The sequence below is a fragment of the Melozone crissalis genome, unplaced genomic scaffold, assembly GCF_028551555.1.
Source record: "Melozone crissalis strain CALT ecotype California unplaced genomic scaffold, PUWL_Pcris_2 ptg000066l_1, whole genome shotgun sequence".
NCBI classification, from domain to species: domain Eukaryota; kingdom Metazoa; phylum Chordata; class Aves; order Passeriformes; family Passerellidae; genus Melozone; species Melozone crissalis.
Genome location: NW_026535844.1, coordinates 2507637 through 2523215, shown reverse-complemented (window position 1 = coordinate 2523215; position 15579 = coordinate 2507637).

The following is a 15579-nucleotide window of genomic DNA, read 5'->3' as shown; positions in this document are numbered from 1 at the left end:
AGGAACTAGTGGTAAATGTCACATGAAACCCATAAAAATGAATATGTATGAACCTATTGTGAAACTGTATGCATATGTATTTAAGAGAAAGATAAAAAGAGACCTGAAGTTCTCAGAGGTACCCATGCCTTTTTTGAAGAGAGCAATCTCCGCATTCATCCAGCGCTGTAATAAACATACCAATTTTACAACTTTGACAAAGTTGTAGAGTTTTCTTCTTTTCTCCGCAAAACATTATGGTGAGCCAAGGCAGGAGTTCTCTGTCCCTGCAGGGGCGGGGGGGATAGACAGACCTCCAAGGCGCTCCCTGACTTGCCTCCTGCAAAGACAGACAAGGACCTGCTGGCCTGCGGAGGAGAATACGGTATGTACTGAGGGGCCCCCGGGGGAAAAGAGAGCTAGGGAGTAAATCACTCAGAGATGTCTGGGTGTAGCTGGTGGAGCAGGATTAGAGATGGGGGTTCATTGTTCTGATAGAGCAGCCGCTAGCGACCCTGGGGGTGGGTCGAGTGGACCTCTATGTGGGTGTATGTGTGTAGTGTGTGGACACTGTATTGGGGGTTCATTGTCTGATAGAGCAGCCGCTAGCGACCCTGGGGGTGGGTCGAATGAATCTCTATATGCATGTGTGTGTCAAACACTGTGTTGCTGTATGGTTAATGCATTGTGTGGTCAGTGCACTGTGTTTCTAATCGTGCAAGTATATAAGTGTATGGTGTATAAAAGAGAGTATATCTACAGTGCCCTACAGTGCGGGGGAGTGAGTACCACCCGTGTTTGAAGCAGCCGAGTGCGGCCTGAGGCACTGGCTGCAGCAGGCTGTGGGGGCAGGGAGAGAAGTGCCCCATGGAGAAGCGAGTGGAGAAACATCAGTGACGGTATTTATTGTGTTTAAATGCAGTGATTTGTGTAGATTTGGTACATTTTAACCATGAGTAGGAGCTCAGAGAGTTCCTTTGCCCTGAATGTTTGGACTTGATCTCTGGACTGTGTGCTGTTATTTTGATTTGTGTCCAGGGAAAATTATGTGAGTAAATGCTGAGTTATGGTATGCGATGTTGTGTTGAGAAAAGTGGGCACTTTGAGAGATATGCCCTTTCCCAGTGATTTTGTGTGGTGATTTTCTTCCACTGCATTGTGGTAATTTGATTCTTGGATTGTATAGTGGCGTTTGTGGAGATTTTCAGATTTTGTTTGCAACAAGAGTAGCATTTTACACAGAAGAACTATGGTATGATGATTTATGTTTAACTATAGTAAAGCAAATTAAAGGAATTCCAAGAATTCTCCCCTCACAGCAATTCAAGCCCTGGCTCTAGTGAATTTTAGATAAAGGGGGGGTGCGTGTGTCTGTGTCTGTGGGCGTATCAGAGTTTCTGCTGTGACAAGCACAGCCTTTTTGCAAGGCAGTAAAACAAGTGTAAGTAGACACAGTGCTTAATTAGATTGTGGAAGAAGAGAACTAGAAAGGACTGATATTTTGTAAAACGGAGTTTAGATAGAAGAGATGAATGAGTTTATGAGACTTCAGCTGGTACTATAGTAAGTCTGGACTGGGACCAGCCTGCTGTAGGGATTTAGAGTTCTCTGTAATAAACAGAATAGCCTGCCTCTGCGGGCAATTCCTTCGGTGCATCAAGAGGCTGGCATGCTGCGTTAGTATTATTGCAGTGCGGTGTTTGTGAGAAACGCTGGTATTGCTGTTCTAATAAGCGTCAGGGCACATGCCCCAAGTGTAAATTAAAGGTTTCTGATCAAGCTGATTCAGAACCTAAGATCTTAAAGCTCGTGTGTGGGAAATCACATCTGACACCTGCCACCTGGAGCTGTGTGTGTGTGTGTAGGAGGAAGACTGAGAAACTATTGTGAAGCTTTGTAAAGAGAAGATTGGGTGGAAGCAAGATCGGGCAAGGAGAAAGAGATAATGAGAACTGACCAGAGCAAAGAGGTTGCTCAACTAGCCCCTTTTAGGAGGGCCTCACTGGGAGAAGGCTGCCAGTAGGAGCAGCTCAGAAAATAAGAAGATTTATAATACTTCATTGCAGTTAATACTGTTTTAAAATAGGAAGGTAAATGGGATGGGGTTTTGTATGCTGATATGTCTTTTTGTTTTAAGAAATCACCCAGAATGGCAAAGAGACTGTGAGATCAGACTGCCCTCTTGTCTTGGCCCTTGAAAAGGAAAACAAGGCAAAGAGAAAGCAAATCAAATGTGTTGTTCAGCATGCAGCATAAGATAGCAACATATGAAGTCAAACAAAGATTATCATGCTGAAATGCAAAGTGATTACAGTTCACAAAATGAGTACATATGATTTGTAAAGGCTCCTCCTAAGGTAAGGGAGGAAGAATAAAGATGACCTCCCCAAAAGGGAAGAAGGCTTAGGCTCCAAAAGTATACCCACTCGAACCCATCCCCCTCCTGGCAGTTCAATATCATCCAGAACTATGATGTAACAGACCCCTCTGCAAGAGGCAGTGAGATCAGAAGAAAGAAAAGGGTAGAATTTTAATCAACACAAGGGCCATATATTCAGTTTTAAATAAAGCTTTAGTACTTGTGGAGAATGTTTAGGTTGTAGTGCGGGGAACAACTGGCCAGTCTGAGAAGGCATACTTTTGTATACCCTTAAAGTAACATGTGTACTATGTGTACTTAGAAGCTTTTGTACAATTCGCTCAATTCGCTAAACATTCTCAAATGAGAAAGGTTACTCTGGAGGCAAATGATATAAAGATGTTAGGCTTAACATTAACAGCCATTGAAATTAAGAAAGACATTAGTAAAGAGATACTAGAATAAGTAAATAAGTGTTTTTGAGGGTATGGGCCTCTGCTGTACCAGGGAGGGTGAAAAATGCCCTCACATAGCAATCAAGCTTAAGGAAAGAACACAACCAGTGAGAATTGAGCAGTACCCTCAAAAGGAAGATAGGGAAGGAATCAGCCCAATAATTGATAGTACTGGATTGAGGGCTGTCAATAAGATAACACAGAATTTATACCCTGTGGTAGCAAATCCATATACTTTACTAACTTGTTTCATACCTGAGCTAACCTGGTTCACTGTTTCAGGCCTAAGAGAGGCCTTCTTTTGCCTCCCTATCCACAAAGCCAGCCAGAAAACTTTTGCATTCAAACACAGCTCATATGGTCCATGTGCCTGAAGGCTTCAAAATTCCCCACTCCGACTGGAGAACAGCTTGCAAAGACCCAGAGTCCCTGGAAGCTCCACAAGAGGAAAGGAGGCTATTGCAGTACGTGGATGATCTTCCAGTAGCCACTCAGACGAGAGAAGCCTGGACGGTAAGCCTTTTGAATTTCCTAGGACTCCAAGGATGCAGAGTTTCAAAGAAAAAGGCACAGGTAGTGAAACAGAAGGTAATCTACCTGGGGTAAGAAGTGAGTGCTGAGCAGCAGACTTTAAGGCAGGGAAGCCATATGCCAAGCCCCAAAACCCCAGACAACGAAGGAACTCCCAACTTTCTTAGGCATGGCAGGGTGGTGCCGGCTGTGGGTTTATAGTTATGCACTGCTCGTCAGACCGCTCTATGCTCTTATTGCCAATGGAAACAGAGATCTCTAGTTGACAAAAGGAGCCACACGGGCCTTTCACCAGCTAGAGAGTGTCCTTATGTCAGCTCCAGCCTTGAGACTTCCAGATGTAAGTAAACCATTCTTTCTATTTTCCCATGCAAGTAATTGCCCTGGGAATACTGCCTCAGGACTTGGGTCCATACCGAAGGGCAGTTGCTTACTTCTCTAAGCAACCAGATGCAACAGCCAAAGGCCGGCCAGGTTGCCTCAGAGGTGTAGCAGCAGTTGTCCTGAATATTCAAGAAGCACCCAAGTCTACCCTAGGACAAAAATGACTGTGCTATGCTAGTGTCCCACACATTGTCCGTAGTACTGGAAGTAAAGGATGGCCACAGGCTTTCACCAGAGAGGTTTCTGAAACACCAGGCCATCATAGTAGAGCAAGATGATGTAGAGATAGTGGTGACTAATATTGTCAACCCAGCTTCTATTCTCAGGGGAATCAAGGAGAAGCAGTACACCATGACTGCCTGGAGACCATTGAAGCTACCTACTCCTGCTGCCCAGACTTAAAGGACACTCCTTTGGACGATGCAGAGCCCTGGCTCACTGACGGGAGCAGCTACATTGCCAGTGGAAAGCGACATGCAAAGTACACAGTGACTACCTGCAGAGCGATAATAGAGTCTGGAGCCTTACCAACAGGTACCTCTGCACAGAAGGCTGAGAAAAATGCATTGACCCATGCCTTAGAAACAGCAAAAGGCATTCAGAGTCGTGCATGCGCATGGAGCCATCTGGAAGGAGAGGGGACTGCTGACCTCACAAGGGAAGAAGAGACAATCCGGCTGCTGGAAGCAGTTCAGCTACCTGAAAAAGCATATTAAGGCACACCAGAGAGTGAGCTTAAAATTGGAGGAAAGAAATGAGCTGGCGGATGGGGAGGCAAAGAAAGCAGCAAAGGGTGAGGTAAGTATGGACAGATTTTCCTCGAAGGTAAGCCATAATACAATAATACTAATCAAAACAGACATACAACTACAAGGGGTGTGTCACCCTGGTTTTTTAGGATTTTCTATGCCTTCAGATGTTGACATTCTTGTAGTGAACTTTCTCACACACTTTCTGTAAATAACTCATTGTTTTGCATTCCTTGATGGAGGAGGAGAGAGTTGATGGACTGTTGGTTTAACCAGTGTCATTGGAGAAGTGTCACTGTCACCCTCCAGTCCACTGTCACTTTTGTAAAACTATAAATATTGGAGTCAGAAAATAAACTTCCCTTTTTTCCTTCACCTTGAGAACGGTGGTGTGCTCGTGTTCTTTCGTGTCCTACAGCGACATCTGGTGACCGCCCAAGTGCTCCTCACCACCTTTACTGCAATCAAGATTAAGGAACAAAGCACCTAGATCCATCATTCCCGAGTGAAGAAGGCTCCTGAGGGACTTTAGAAAGTTACAGTGGGTCACAACAAACTGAAATTAAAACTTTCTCAAGAAAATAAATAGAGTGTGAGTAAAATGATAAGCACAGTGTAATAATCCCCCAAAGAACAGAACGACTTGTCGTTGAAATAGATAATCAAGTAGGTGTAGCTTAGAGAGTTGTGTCATTTTTGATTATTGCTGTAACCACAGCTAATGCAGCACCACTTCCATATCATGTGACTAGTATGTAAGTGCCAAGGGAAAGCCTATGATTTTAACTCCTAATAGTCTCTGGGTTAAATGCTAAAAATTACAAATGCAACTGTGTAAAAAGAAGAAATGGTTGGGGATGTAAATATGTGTTTGTCCAAGACAGATTCCATGAATCTCATCAAGAATTCTAAATACCGTGACAAATGCTTAACTAGCTGCTCTGAGTTTAGACTTAGATACAAAGCGACATATTTCTCACTTTGAAATGCATCCCATTAACCAGACAACCTCACCTGTGTATACAAGACAAGGTTGTATCTGCCTCAGAACAGCATGCCCCACTATAATAGTAGATGAGATCACAGTGAAGGAAACTCAATTTAACTTGTGCATTTGTAACTTTGTCAAAATCAAAGGATGTGCTTTTTCCTATCAGGCAACTGTCGTATCATACCAACATAGAAAGGCGAATTTGATCACTGTCCAAGAAATATTGCCTCTGCCCATAGGGATGAACTTAACTTTGGTTACCAAATTGTTAAAACATTATGAATTAAAGAAAATTGTTTAAAAAGTTAAAGATAAAAGGAAAAGAACTTTGATTACAATACACCATGACACAGAGACTATACAGAAAGTATTTAAAAGATTGAAAAAAGGCCCATCCTATCATTAGTGGGATGTGCTTTGTGAGCAGTCTCCAATGGCAACTGACTTTCTCAATACCTTCGTTCATCCAATTATTGTTTTGCTTCTCTTAGTTAGTATAAGTTTGATTTAGTCTATTACAGTACTTATTTAGAATTAGAGACTGTTGCAGCAAGTAGCGGATTTAACTTCAATATCGAGGACATATGGTACGGTTTTAAGAAACACCACATAAGTTGGCTAGACAAAGAAGAATCTATATGTTAGTGAAAGAATTTACCAACCTTAAAGAAGGAGTAGGGATTGAATTATGATTTAAAAAATTTAAGATTTTAGCTGAAGGTTAGAAACCAGTTCATATTGAAGTCAATACACCAATGTTAGGTTAATGATTATGAGATGCTTAAGTTAAAGCTAATTGTTATATTATGAGCTCATTTGTAGAAGGAAGAGGAGCAAGTGAACCAATATAGGAACATATTGAAACCAGCAGAACAATGCCCAGCACCAGGGCTCTGTGTCAATCCATCACGAAGCAGGGGGCCTTGGATTGTGCCAGAGGGTCACAGAGACCTGACCAAGACCTTCCTGACTTCATCCCTGGGACCACTGACCCAATTTGGGACCACTGACCCAATTCAAGAGAAGAATTGTGCACACGTGAAGGACTAATAACCTCATTTTAATACAAAGCGGGGATGGGAGGTGCTGGGGTTATGCATATATATTATTTTGGGAAATAAATAGAAGGCAAAAATCCTTGTGTGGTGCAGTCACGCATTTCAAGAATGACCCCTTCCAGGCCACCCACCAGTGTAATAAACATACAACTTTCTAACTTTAACTAGTTAGAGAGTCTTTGTCCTTGATTTTCAGTTTTAATGATTAAGTGGCAATGCTGTAGACCCAAAACTGACTACATCTGGGACTGCACAAAAGATTATGTGCATACAAAATAATAAGAAAGACCACTTGGAAGAAGCAAAAATTATTTATGAAAAAAAAAGCAAATAATGGAGGATAGAAAAAAAAAATACTGCTCAAGCCAAATTATTTGTAAAAAGGGAAGAGGAAAGATTATTATAGGTGCTTTTATATTGTTATATTAAGAGGAATCTTATATGTACAATGTTAAAATAACTTTGCTTTTATTTCTGCTGTTAATAAAAACTTAGACCTAGTAGTAGTGGTAGCTGATCTAGTCAGGAGTGAACTGTCTGTTTGGTCGGGATAACATCCAGTGAACATGTCATGAGCACCCTGCTATTGATATGCCAACTATCAGCATCTGCCGTCTGAAGAAAGTGTGGACCAAGGCCCAGAGTGGAAGTGGTCAAGAGAGGGAACCAAAACCACAGCCAAGAAACACACATGCTCTGAAAAGGCAGAGCTGAGGAGGAGCCATGCTAAACAGTTCCTGAAATGTGTAAACTAGATGATGGATATGCAAAAGAGTCTATGTATATGCAACAGGCTGATGTAATAGAAATGGTATAAAAAGGGTGTTTCCCAAACTAGCAGGGGTGTTCTTGGCTTAGTATTAAGATGCACTGAGCCGTAATTTTTGTTTTACTGTCTCTGTCTCCTACTGTCCTTTATTGAAGTTTTAAATTTTAACAGGAAAGTGAACCGTGTTTTTCACAAGGGAATATGGAACCTTAACGTGTATCGGTCCCTGGTTGCCAACTGCTGGTCGTAGTGGGGATTGTAAAACCGGTTCTTTTCTCATTTTTTAGCTTGTACGTTTCACTATGGGGCTACGCTCTTTGATGGCTGTTCTCACGATCTTTCCCCTCCTTCGCTTGCTCAAGGCTGCAATGAGTTCATCAATTTCACCTTCCCCGGAGCTGCCGGAGCAGGAGCTCTCTGGTTCGGCTGACCCTGTTGTACCATATAATCTATTTTGCCGACCCCCGATCCTAGGGAGCCCCACGCGGGATTTGCTGCGTCTTTTAACCCGGGCTGCGCGTCCGCCCGCACCGGTGACGTCATCCCCCGAAGCCGCTCCCCGGCGTTCACGGTTGCCATGGAAACTGACAGGGCTGGGAGCGGAGAGACCCCGCCCCCATGGGAGGTTCCCTCTCCGCCCTCCCGGCACAAGGCTCCGCCCCCGGCTCCTCCTCCCCCTCTCGGGGCGGTGCCGTGGGCGGTGCCCGCCATCCATCCCCTCCCCTCTCCCGGCACAAGGCTCTGCCCCGGCTCCTCCTCCTGGCCCGGGGTCGGCGCTATCCCTGCCTGCCCGGGCTCGCCTTTCTCCTCCTTCCCCGGCTGGGCCCCGTCTAAGCTGCGCCTCCCCCGCCCCCCGATCGTGTCGGCGCTGGCGGCGGCAGCGGCGGGGGGGCGGTGGCGGCGGGGGGGGCGCGCCTTGGCCCGGACCCGACCGACCCCACCCTCAGGGCGGGAGCGACTCGATCTGAGCCTTTTTCCTCACTTGTTTTACTTTTGTTTGCCAATATTGGCTCTTTTTTCCCTTTTCTCCCCTTTTCCCTTTCAGACTAAGGGATGCTCTTCCTTTTGCTTTGCTGCGGGACTCCCCTGACATGCTGGCACCATAAAGAGCCTCGCATACTCCAGCTCACCTGAGCACCCTGAGTATTTATCCTCACGTCTACGGCAAATCAAACTGGATATTAATCTCTTATCCCAACTACCAAACTCGGGCCTCGTCTGATTGTCCTCTAGCTCCTCTATACCGCGGCCAGATCTTTTCTGAGTCCAATAAGTTTGCATTTGAAAAACAAGGCTCCCCCCGGTAAGGGCTCCCCAGTTTCTCAGTGCTAATCCTACAGGACTGTCTCTCGGGATATTATCACTACAGCACTCGCAGCAGAATATACACACGGAATTTTAACAGTTCGGAGCAGAAATTAAAAGAACCAACGAGAGAGAGAAAGAGCGAGATTCCGATCGCGGCGCTCTGGAGCGGCGGTGCGGGAACGATCCCTGCGCCAGCACTGCCGGCCCCAGGCCAAGCCCAGCCCCGCAATCCAAGCCCGCTGCTCACAGCGCCCGCCCTCCCCGGCCCGGGGCACAGCGAGCCCCGCACCCGCTGCGCTCCCGAGCACAAAACGCCCCTTCCCACCGCGCTCACCCGATAAACACAGCGCCCCTGCAGCCGCTCACGCCTCTCTCGCTCCTCCCGAGCTTCTCGGCCTCCCGCACCCTCTGCCCCGCACCTGGGCCCCGCCAGTGCCGCGGGCTGGGGGCAGCAGCTGCACCTTCCTCTGCCTCTGCTCCAGCCCTGCCCAGGTGCCTCGGCTCCCTTCATGCTCGCCACAAACTGAGGCCTTCACAAGGCTGACCTAGAACAGAGGCCAGACACGGTTACACAATAAAGCAAGCATTTGTTAAAAGGCCTCCGTGGATACACCTTGGGCAGAACAAGAGCCCAGCCAGAGCTATGCCCAAGATGGACCAAAATGGCCACAAAATGGATGGCCGGTCACGAGGTCTGTCACTTTTATAAGTTCTGCTCCATTTGCATATTGGAGTTATTTGTCCAATTATGTCTTTAGACGATGAAGTCCCATCCTTCTTGTTTTTCTCTCTTCAGTGCCCATTGTTTATGCTCTTGGGCCTGAAGTTTGGATTATTTGTCCTTGGGTTCACAGCTAGAAAGGAATTGTTTTGTCTCTCTCCTCTGTGAACAGAGCTCAGGATCCCTTAATATGAAGCCCAGACCCACAGAGTAAAGCAGCACAGAATCTGAAAAACAGAAAAGCCAAAACCTGAGGCATCAAATCCATGAGAGCCCCCCACACACTCACCACGCCTCCCCCTCGGCACCCCCCAGGCCCTCCCCATTGATTGAAGCCCCCAAAATGCTCCCAGGCCCGAGCCCCTTGGCCTCCCTGAACCCCCGGCCCGTGTTCTCACCTGGGAAACCCCAAATCTTTGGGAATTCTCAACTGGGATTACCCAATTCCCTGGAAACCTCACCTGGGACCCCCAAAACCTCCCCTGGGAGCTCCAAACCTTCCAGGATCCCCCCAACCACCCCAGGACCCTCCAAACTTTATCTGGGATTTCCCCAAACTCCCCTGGGAGCCCCCAGACTCCACCTTGGATCCCCCAAACCCCCCAAAACACTGGTGACAGTGGGACAGAACTGGGGCTTTGGGTTGCTGACACTGGAATGGAACAGGGGACACCGGGTTGGTGGCACTGCAATGATGACACAGGGGTGGTGGCACTGGGACAGCCTTAGGGACCCTGGGGTGGTGACAGTGGGATAGAACTGGTGGCACTGGGGTGGAATTGGTGGCACTGGGCTGGTGGCACTGGGATGGAACTGGGGACACTGGGACAGGACTGGTGGCAGTGGCACAGGGATACGGGGATTGAACTGGTGGCACTGGGCTGGTGGCACTGCCGTGTCCCTTGTGCCACCTGTCCAGTGTCCCCATGTCCCTGCAGTGTCCCTGGGGGTGGCCGAGGATGGTCACCTGCTGCTGGCCCTGGCCATGGTGGCCGTGTCCTGCAAGGTGGCCTGGCGGGATCTGGGGACATTGCAGCATCACCTGGCCACCAGCGGGGCCACCAGCGGGACATGGCCCAGCGCCTGCATGACCACGCCCGGCGGCTGGCGGCCACCAGGGCCAGCGCCGAGGCCACCGCGGCCACCAACAAGGTCACCGCGGATGTGCTGGGGCAGCTGGAGGAGGTGACCCGGGCACTGGGGACGTTGGTGGCCGCTGTCACCCGGGACAGGGAGGTGACCCTATGGGGGACAAGGGGACAGGGCTTCCCCAGCGCTGCCCGGGTACTCGGGGACATCGTGGTGGCCTTGGGGACACCGGGGGAAGGGCACAAGGAGGTGACACGGAGGCTGGAGGTGGCCCAGGGGGCGCTGGCGGGGCAGGGGTAGGGACAGGTTAGGGACACGTGGGTGGCGCTGTCACCGCCAGGGCACAGGGACACCCTGAGGGACATTGGGGACCTTGGGGACACCCCCGTGTCCTTCCCTTCGAGACACCAGGGCCAACTTGACGTCCCCTGTCCCGTTTTGGGTCACCACAATGTCCCTGATGTCCCTGCAGTGTCCCCAACAGGACATTGGGGGACACTTGGGCCTTGTTCAGGACCCTGAGGAGACATCAGGGCCATGTGGGGACACTCAGGGGACATTGGGGTCTCGTTGGGGACATCGGCGGGACATTGGGGACCCCGCCCTGGCCCTGCCGGCGGGGGGGCGGTGCTGGGGGGTGACCTCACCTTTCCCTCGCCCCTCCCCACCCCCCCGGCCGCGCCCCATTCGGGCGAGTCTCTGACTGTCGCTCGGGTGTGTTCACTCCCCGGAGTGTCACCAAAGTGTCACCAGAGTGTCTCCAAGGCGTCCCCGGCGTGTCCCCCAGCAGCCATGGAGCCCCGCGAGGTGCGACAATCCCGGCGCGGGGGCGGGAGGGGACACAGGGGACACAGGAGGTGGCGGGAGGGGCCGGGGGGGCCAGAGGGGACCAAGGTGGTGGTTGAGGGGCAGGAGGGGAGAGGGGTTCACAAGGGGGACAGGAGGGTGTGGCAGGAAGGGGGGACGTGACAGAGGGATGGAGGGGACTGAGGGTGGTGGGGTTGGGGGGACAGTGGGGGGCAGGGTGTGGCAGAGGGGACGAGGGGGTAACAAAGGGACAGAGGAGACAGCAGAGCCCTCCAGGGAGGGGACGAATGGGACCCTGGGAGGGCACAAAGGCACCACCGCAGGAGGCCACAAGAGCCACCAGGTCCCTGACACCTCCCCTGTCCCCTCCTCAGCTGTTCCCATCCCTGCTGGAGTCGCTGGTCACTGTGGTGGCCACCCTGAACAAGGTGGCAGACACCTCGGCCTTGCTGGAAAAAATCAATGAGGTGCTGGATGTGCCCCCAGAGTGCCTGCACGCCGGCCTGGAGGGCTTCGCCAATCGCCTCCAGAGCACCCTGGACCATGGTGGCGTCACCCGGTGGCACCGTGGTGTCACCTTCGAGCGCAAGTACACTCTCACCTCCCTGGGCCAGGCCCTGGCCGCCTATGAGAGCACCCCATGGACCACCTGGGCCCAGGTGACGAGGGTGGCCAGGGCCTGGCGGAAGTCGGTAGCCACGCTCGTCGACAGCTGGTTCCAGCTGCTGGGGAAGGCCACCGAGCTCCGGGATGCCTGCAGGGACGTGGTCGCCGGTGAGGGCACCACTGCGGCCATAGAAGATGCTATGGGAGAGGCCGAGGTGGACAGCAGTGAGGAGGAGGAGGCCACCACAATGAGAGAGCAGGCAGAGGCGGCCTTGGAGATGCTGGAGCAATTGGTGGCCGCATGTGACGAAGCCACTGCATTCCCCCGGGAGCTGCGGCGCAGGGTTCGGGACATCGAAGCTGCCCTGAAGGGGACAAATGAGCCGTCCCGCGACTTCTGTGTGACCTTGGCAGTCAAGGTGGCCGAGGCTGAGCGGCTGTGGGATGCCAGCGCCCGCCTGGCCAACGATCACCTGCTACACACACTCGGGGACATGGAGTGCATCTACTGGGATTCCTGTTATGACCCTTGGCTTGATAACCATAGCTACCATGAGGTGGCCAAGAAATGCCAAAGAGCCATTGTTGCAGTGTGTCTTAAGCTTCCAGGTCCCTTCCCCAGGTGTGGCAACATTCCCCTCTCCCTCCCCCCTCGTCCCTTGCTGAGTCAGTCCTGTCAATCAGGCTTAACATTCCAGCAAGGCGTCGTGTGGTTGGTCAAGTTCAAAAGATGCCCCTATGCCCAGGGGTTGTTGGCCTGTCTGGGTGTCCCTCGTCCCTTGAGACCCTGCCCCTTTCACCTGGTTGGTGGCTCACCTGTACCTCCCCTCCCCCTGCCCCGGGAGCTTAAAAAGGTAATCTGACCAAGCAGCTGTATTCCGTTGGAGCAGCTGCTCTCGTCAAGACCTCTGTAACCATGGAATAAACCACTGGATTAAACCCTCCAGCAGCATCCTCTCCTTTTTCTCTTCACCATCGCCAGAAGCTCTTCCTCCTGAGGTAAACGGAGTTCCTGACAAGCCTGGACTTGTTCAGTGCCCTGCTGCAATCTCCAGCAGCCAAGGTATCTCTGGGGTGATTTACACCACAGTTGCTGCCTTTGGCCCAGCAGCGAGGGTCAGACTGGCCCAGGCACCATCTAACTGGTAATATTGGGATTTTTATTCCAATAAGCCATCGAGGACATCCCAAGTCTGCTGTGGGAACAGTGATGTCACCACTGTGCTGTCACTGGGGACAGTGACTTCATCGGGGACATCACTGATGTCACTTGTCCCCTCCCTACCCCCCACATGGGATTTGAGTCAAATTTAGGGAATTTTCTGGGAATTTTCTTTGAAATTGTCCCAAATCCTGATGGGAATTCCTGGGGTACTGTCACTTGGGATGCTCAGGGACACGCAGGGACACTTTGGGGACATGCAGGGACATGCAGGGTAGCAGGTAGCATGGTAGCAGGTCAGGGGGTGAATGAGCCCCCTCGGTGCCTTGCAGCAGAGGCAGCTTTCCACCGTGGCTGCAGTGGAGCCGGGTTATAAATGACAATATAATAATTGGCTTTTGCAATTCCTGTATTGGCTTTTGCAATTGTTGTTATTGATCACAAGTATTTTGCTATGGTGCTTGATATTGATACTGATGACTGATAATCCCTTGCAGCTGCTTGCTGGTACAATATAATCTATCCGTTGATGTGTGCACTGTGTTACCGACTTATTGTTTGCCTAATGGTGCCTTGAGTCCCTGCCTCTGGCCCCAGCCCCGTTATCATCCAGGACCCCCGCCCAATTTACCAGGGCCCCCCCATTCACTGCTCTCCCCCTTCACCGATTCCCCCAAAGCGCTGGGACCCCCTCGATCCATGAGCTCCCCCCAGTGCGCCAGGACACCGACACCACCATCCATGGGACCCGACCCCCACCCCCCACCCCTCACTGCCCTCCCACTCACCAGGACCCCCCAATCCATGGGACCCCCCCGCACTCACCAGGACCCCCCTGGCACCCCCCCATTGATTGAACCCCCCCGAAACGCCCCCAGCCCCTCCCCGGCCCCCCCGACCCCCAGCCCTCATTGGGCGCCGGTGGGGCCGCCGCTGAGCGGAGCCTGTCAATCAAAGCCGATCGGGCTTGTAGCCACGCCCACGGGGAGGCGGGGCCCCGCGGGACGGCCAATGGAGACTGGCAGAGCGGGGAGGGGGCGGGGATTGGAAAGGCGAGGAATGGGAGCGTAGGAAAGGGGTGGAGCCCCATAAACGGCGGCCAATGGGGAGGGGAGAGGGCGTGGCCTGAGATGTGGAAAAAAGGGGAGCGCGGGAAAAAGCGGGCAAGGAATGGGAGTGTGGGAAAGGGGCGGGGCCTGGAGGGAAACAAAAGTGGGCGTAGCCTGACGGAGAAGGCATGGGGCGGGGAAAGGGGCTGGGCCTAAAAGGAAACGAAACCGGGCGGGGCCTGGCGAGCAAGGAATGGGGCGTGGGAAAGGGGCGGGGTTCCAAGCAGAGCCTGGAAAGGGGAGAAAAAGAGACCCCTTGGGGACATTGGGGTGTTGTTGGGGACACCAAGGCTCCCAAGCGATCCCAAATCCTACTGGATCCCAAAGAATAACCCCAAATGGTCTCAAATCCCAAATCCTGGATCCAAAATTTCCCAGATCCCAAATGCCGCTGGATACCCCAAATCCAATCCTAAAAGGTCACAAATCCTGGATCCAAACCAATCCCAAAGCCCAGACCCCTACTGGATCTCCAAAAACAATCCACAAAAACCAATTTCAAATCAAAATCCTGGCAGGAAAATGGACAGGAATAGTGGGACAGGAAGGGGGACACTGGGGTGAAACTGGTGGCAATGGGATGGAGACATTGGTATGGGGACAATGGGGTGGTGGCACTGGGAGCACAGGGATGGAACTGGGCAGGTGGCACTGGAGCAGGACTGAGGACACTGGGCTGGAGCTGGGGACAATGAGAGGGGACTGGGAAGACTGGGATGGTGACATTGGTATGGGGAGAGTGGGGTGGTGGCACTGGGCTGGCACTGAGAGCACTGGGATAGAACTGGGCTGGTGCCACTGGGAAGAACCTGGTGGCACTGGGATTGAACTGGGGACACTGGGGTGTTACAGTGGGCAGCCCTGGGGACACTGGACTGCTGGCACTGGACTGGTGGCACTGGGATGGAACTGGGGACATGGGGACAGGGCTGGTGGCAGTGGCACAGCGACACTGGGATTGAACTGGTGCCACTGGGATCGAACAGGTGGCACTGGATGGGTGGCACTGCTGTGTCCGTGGTGCCACCTGTGCGGTGTCCCCGTGTCCCCACAGTGTCCCTGGGGTGGCTGAGGACGGTCACCTGCTGCTGGCCCTGCCCGCGGTGGCCGTGTCCTGCCAGGTAGCCCAGCGAGTGAGGGGACATCGCGGTGTCACCCGGCCACCAGCGGGGCCGCCAGCGGGCAGTGGCCATGCGGGGGCGGGGCCTGGTGTTGTGGCGTCAGTTCGCACCGCCCCTTTCTGGCGGGCGCCATTCCTTGGACATCGGCTCTGGCTCTACGGGGAGATCGAGCCGGCACCGAGAGATCAAAGGAACGATGGGAAGGGTTCCCTGTCGCCTTCTGATGCAAGGCGAGGCGACCTGGTTCTGAGGAAACGGCACGGCAACCCAAACTCTCCAGGGTCACTCGGGCCAAGAACACACGCAGGCACCAGTATGGTGGACGGTTCAAGACCTTTATTGTCCCGTCTCGTCGGGTTTTATACTGGGGGAGTTTTCTCT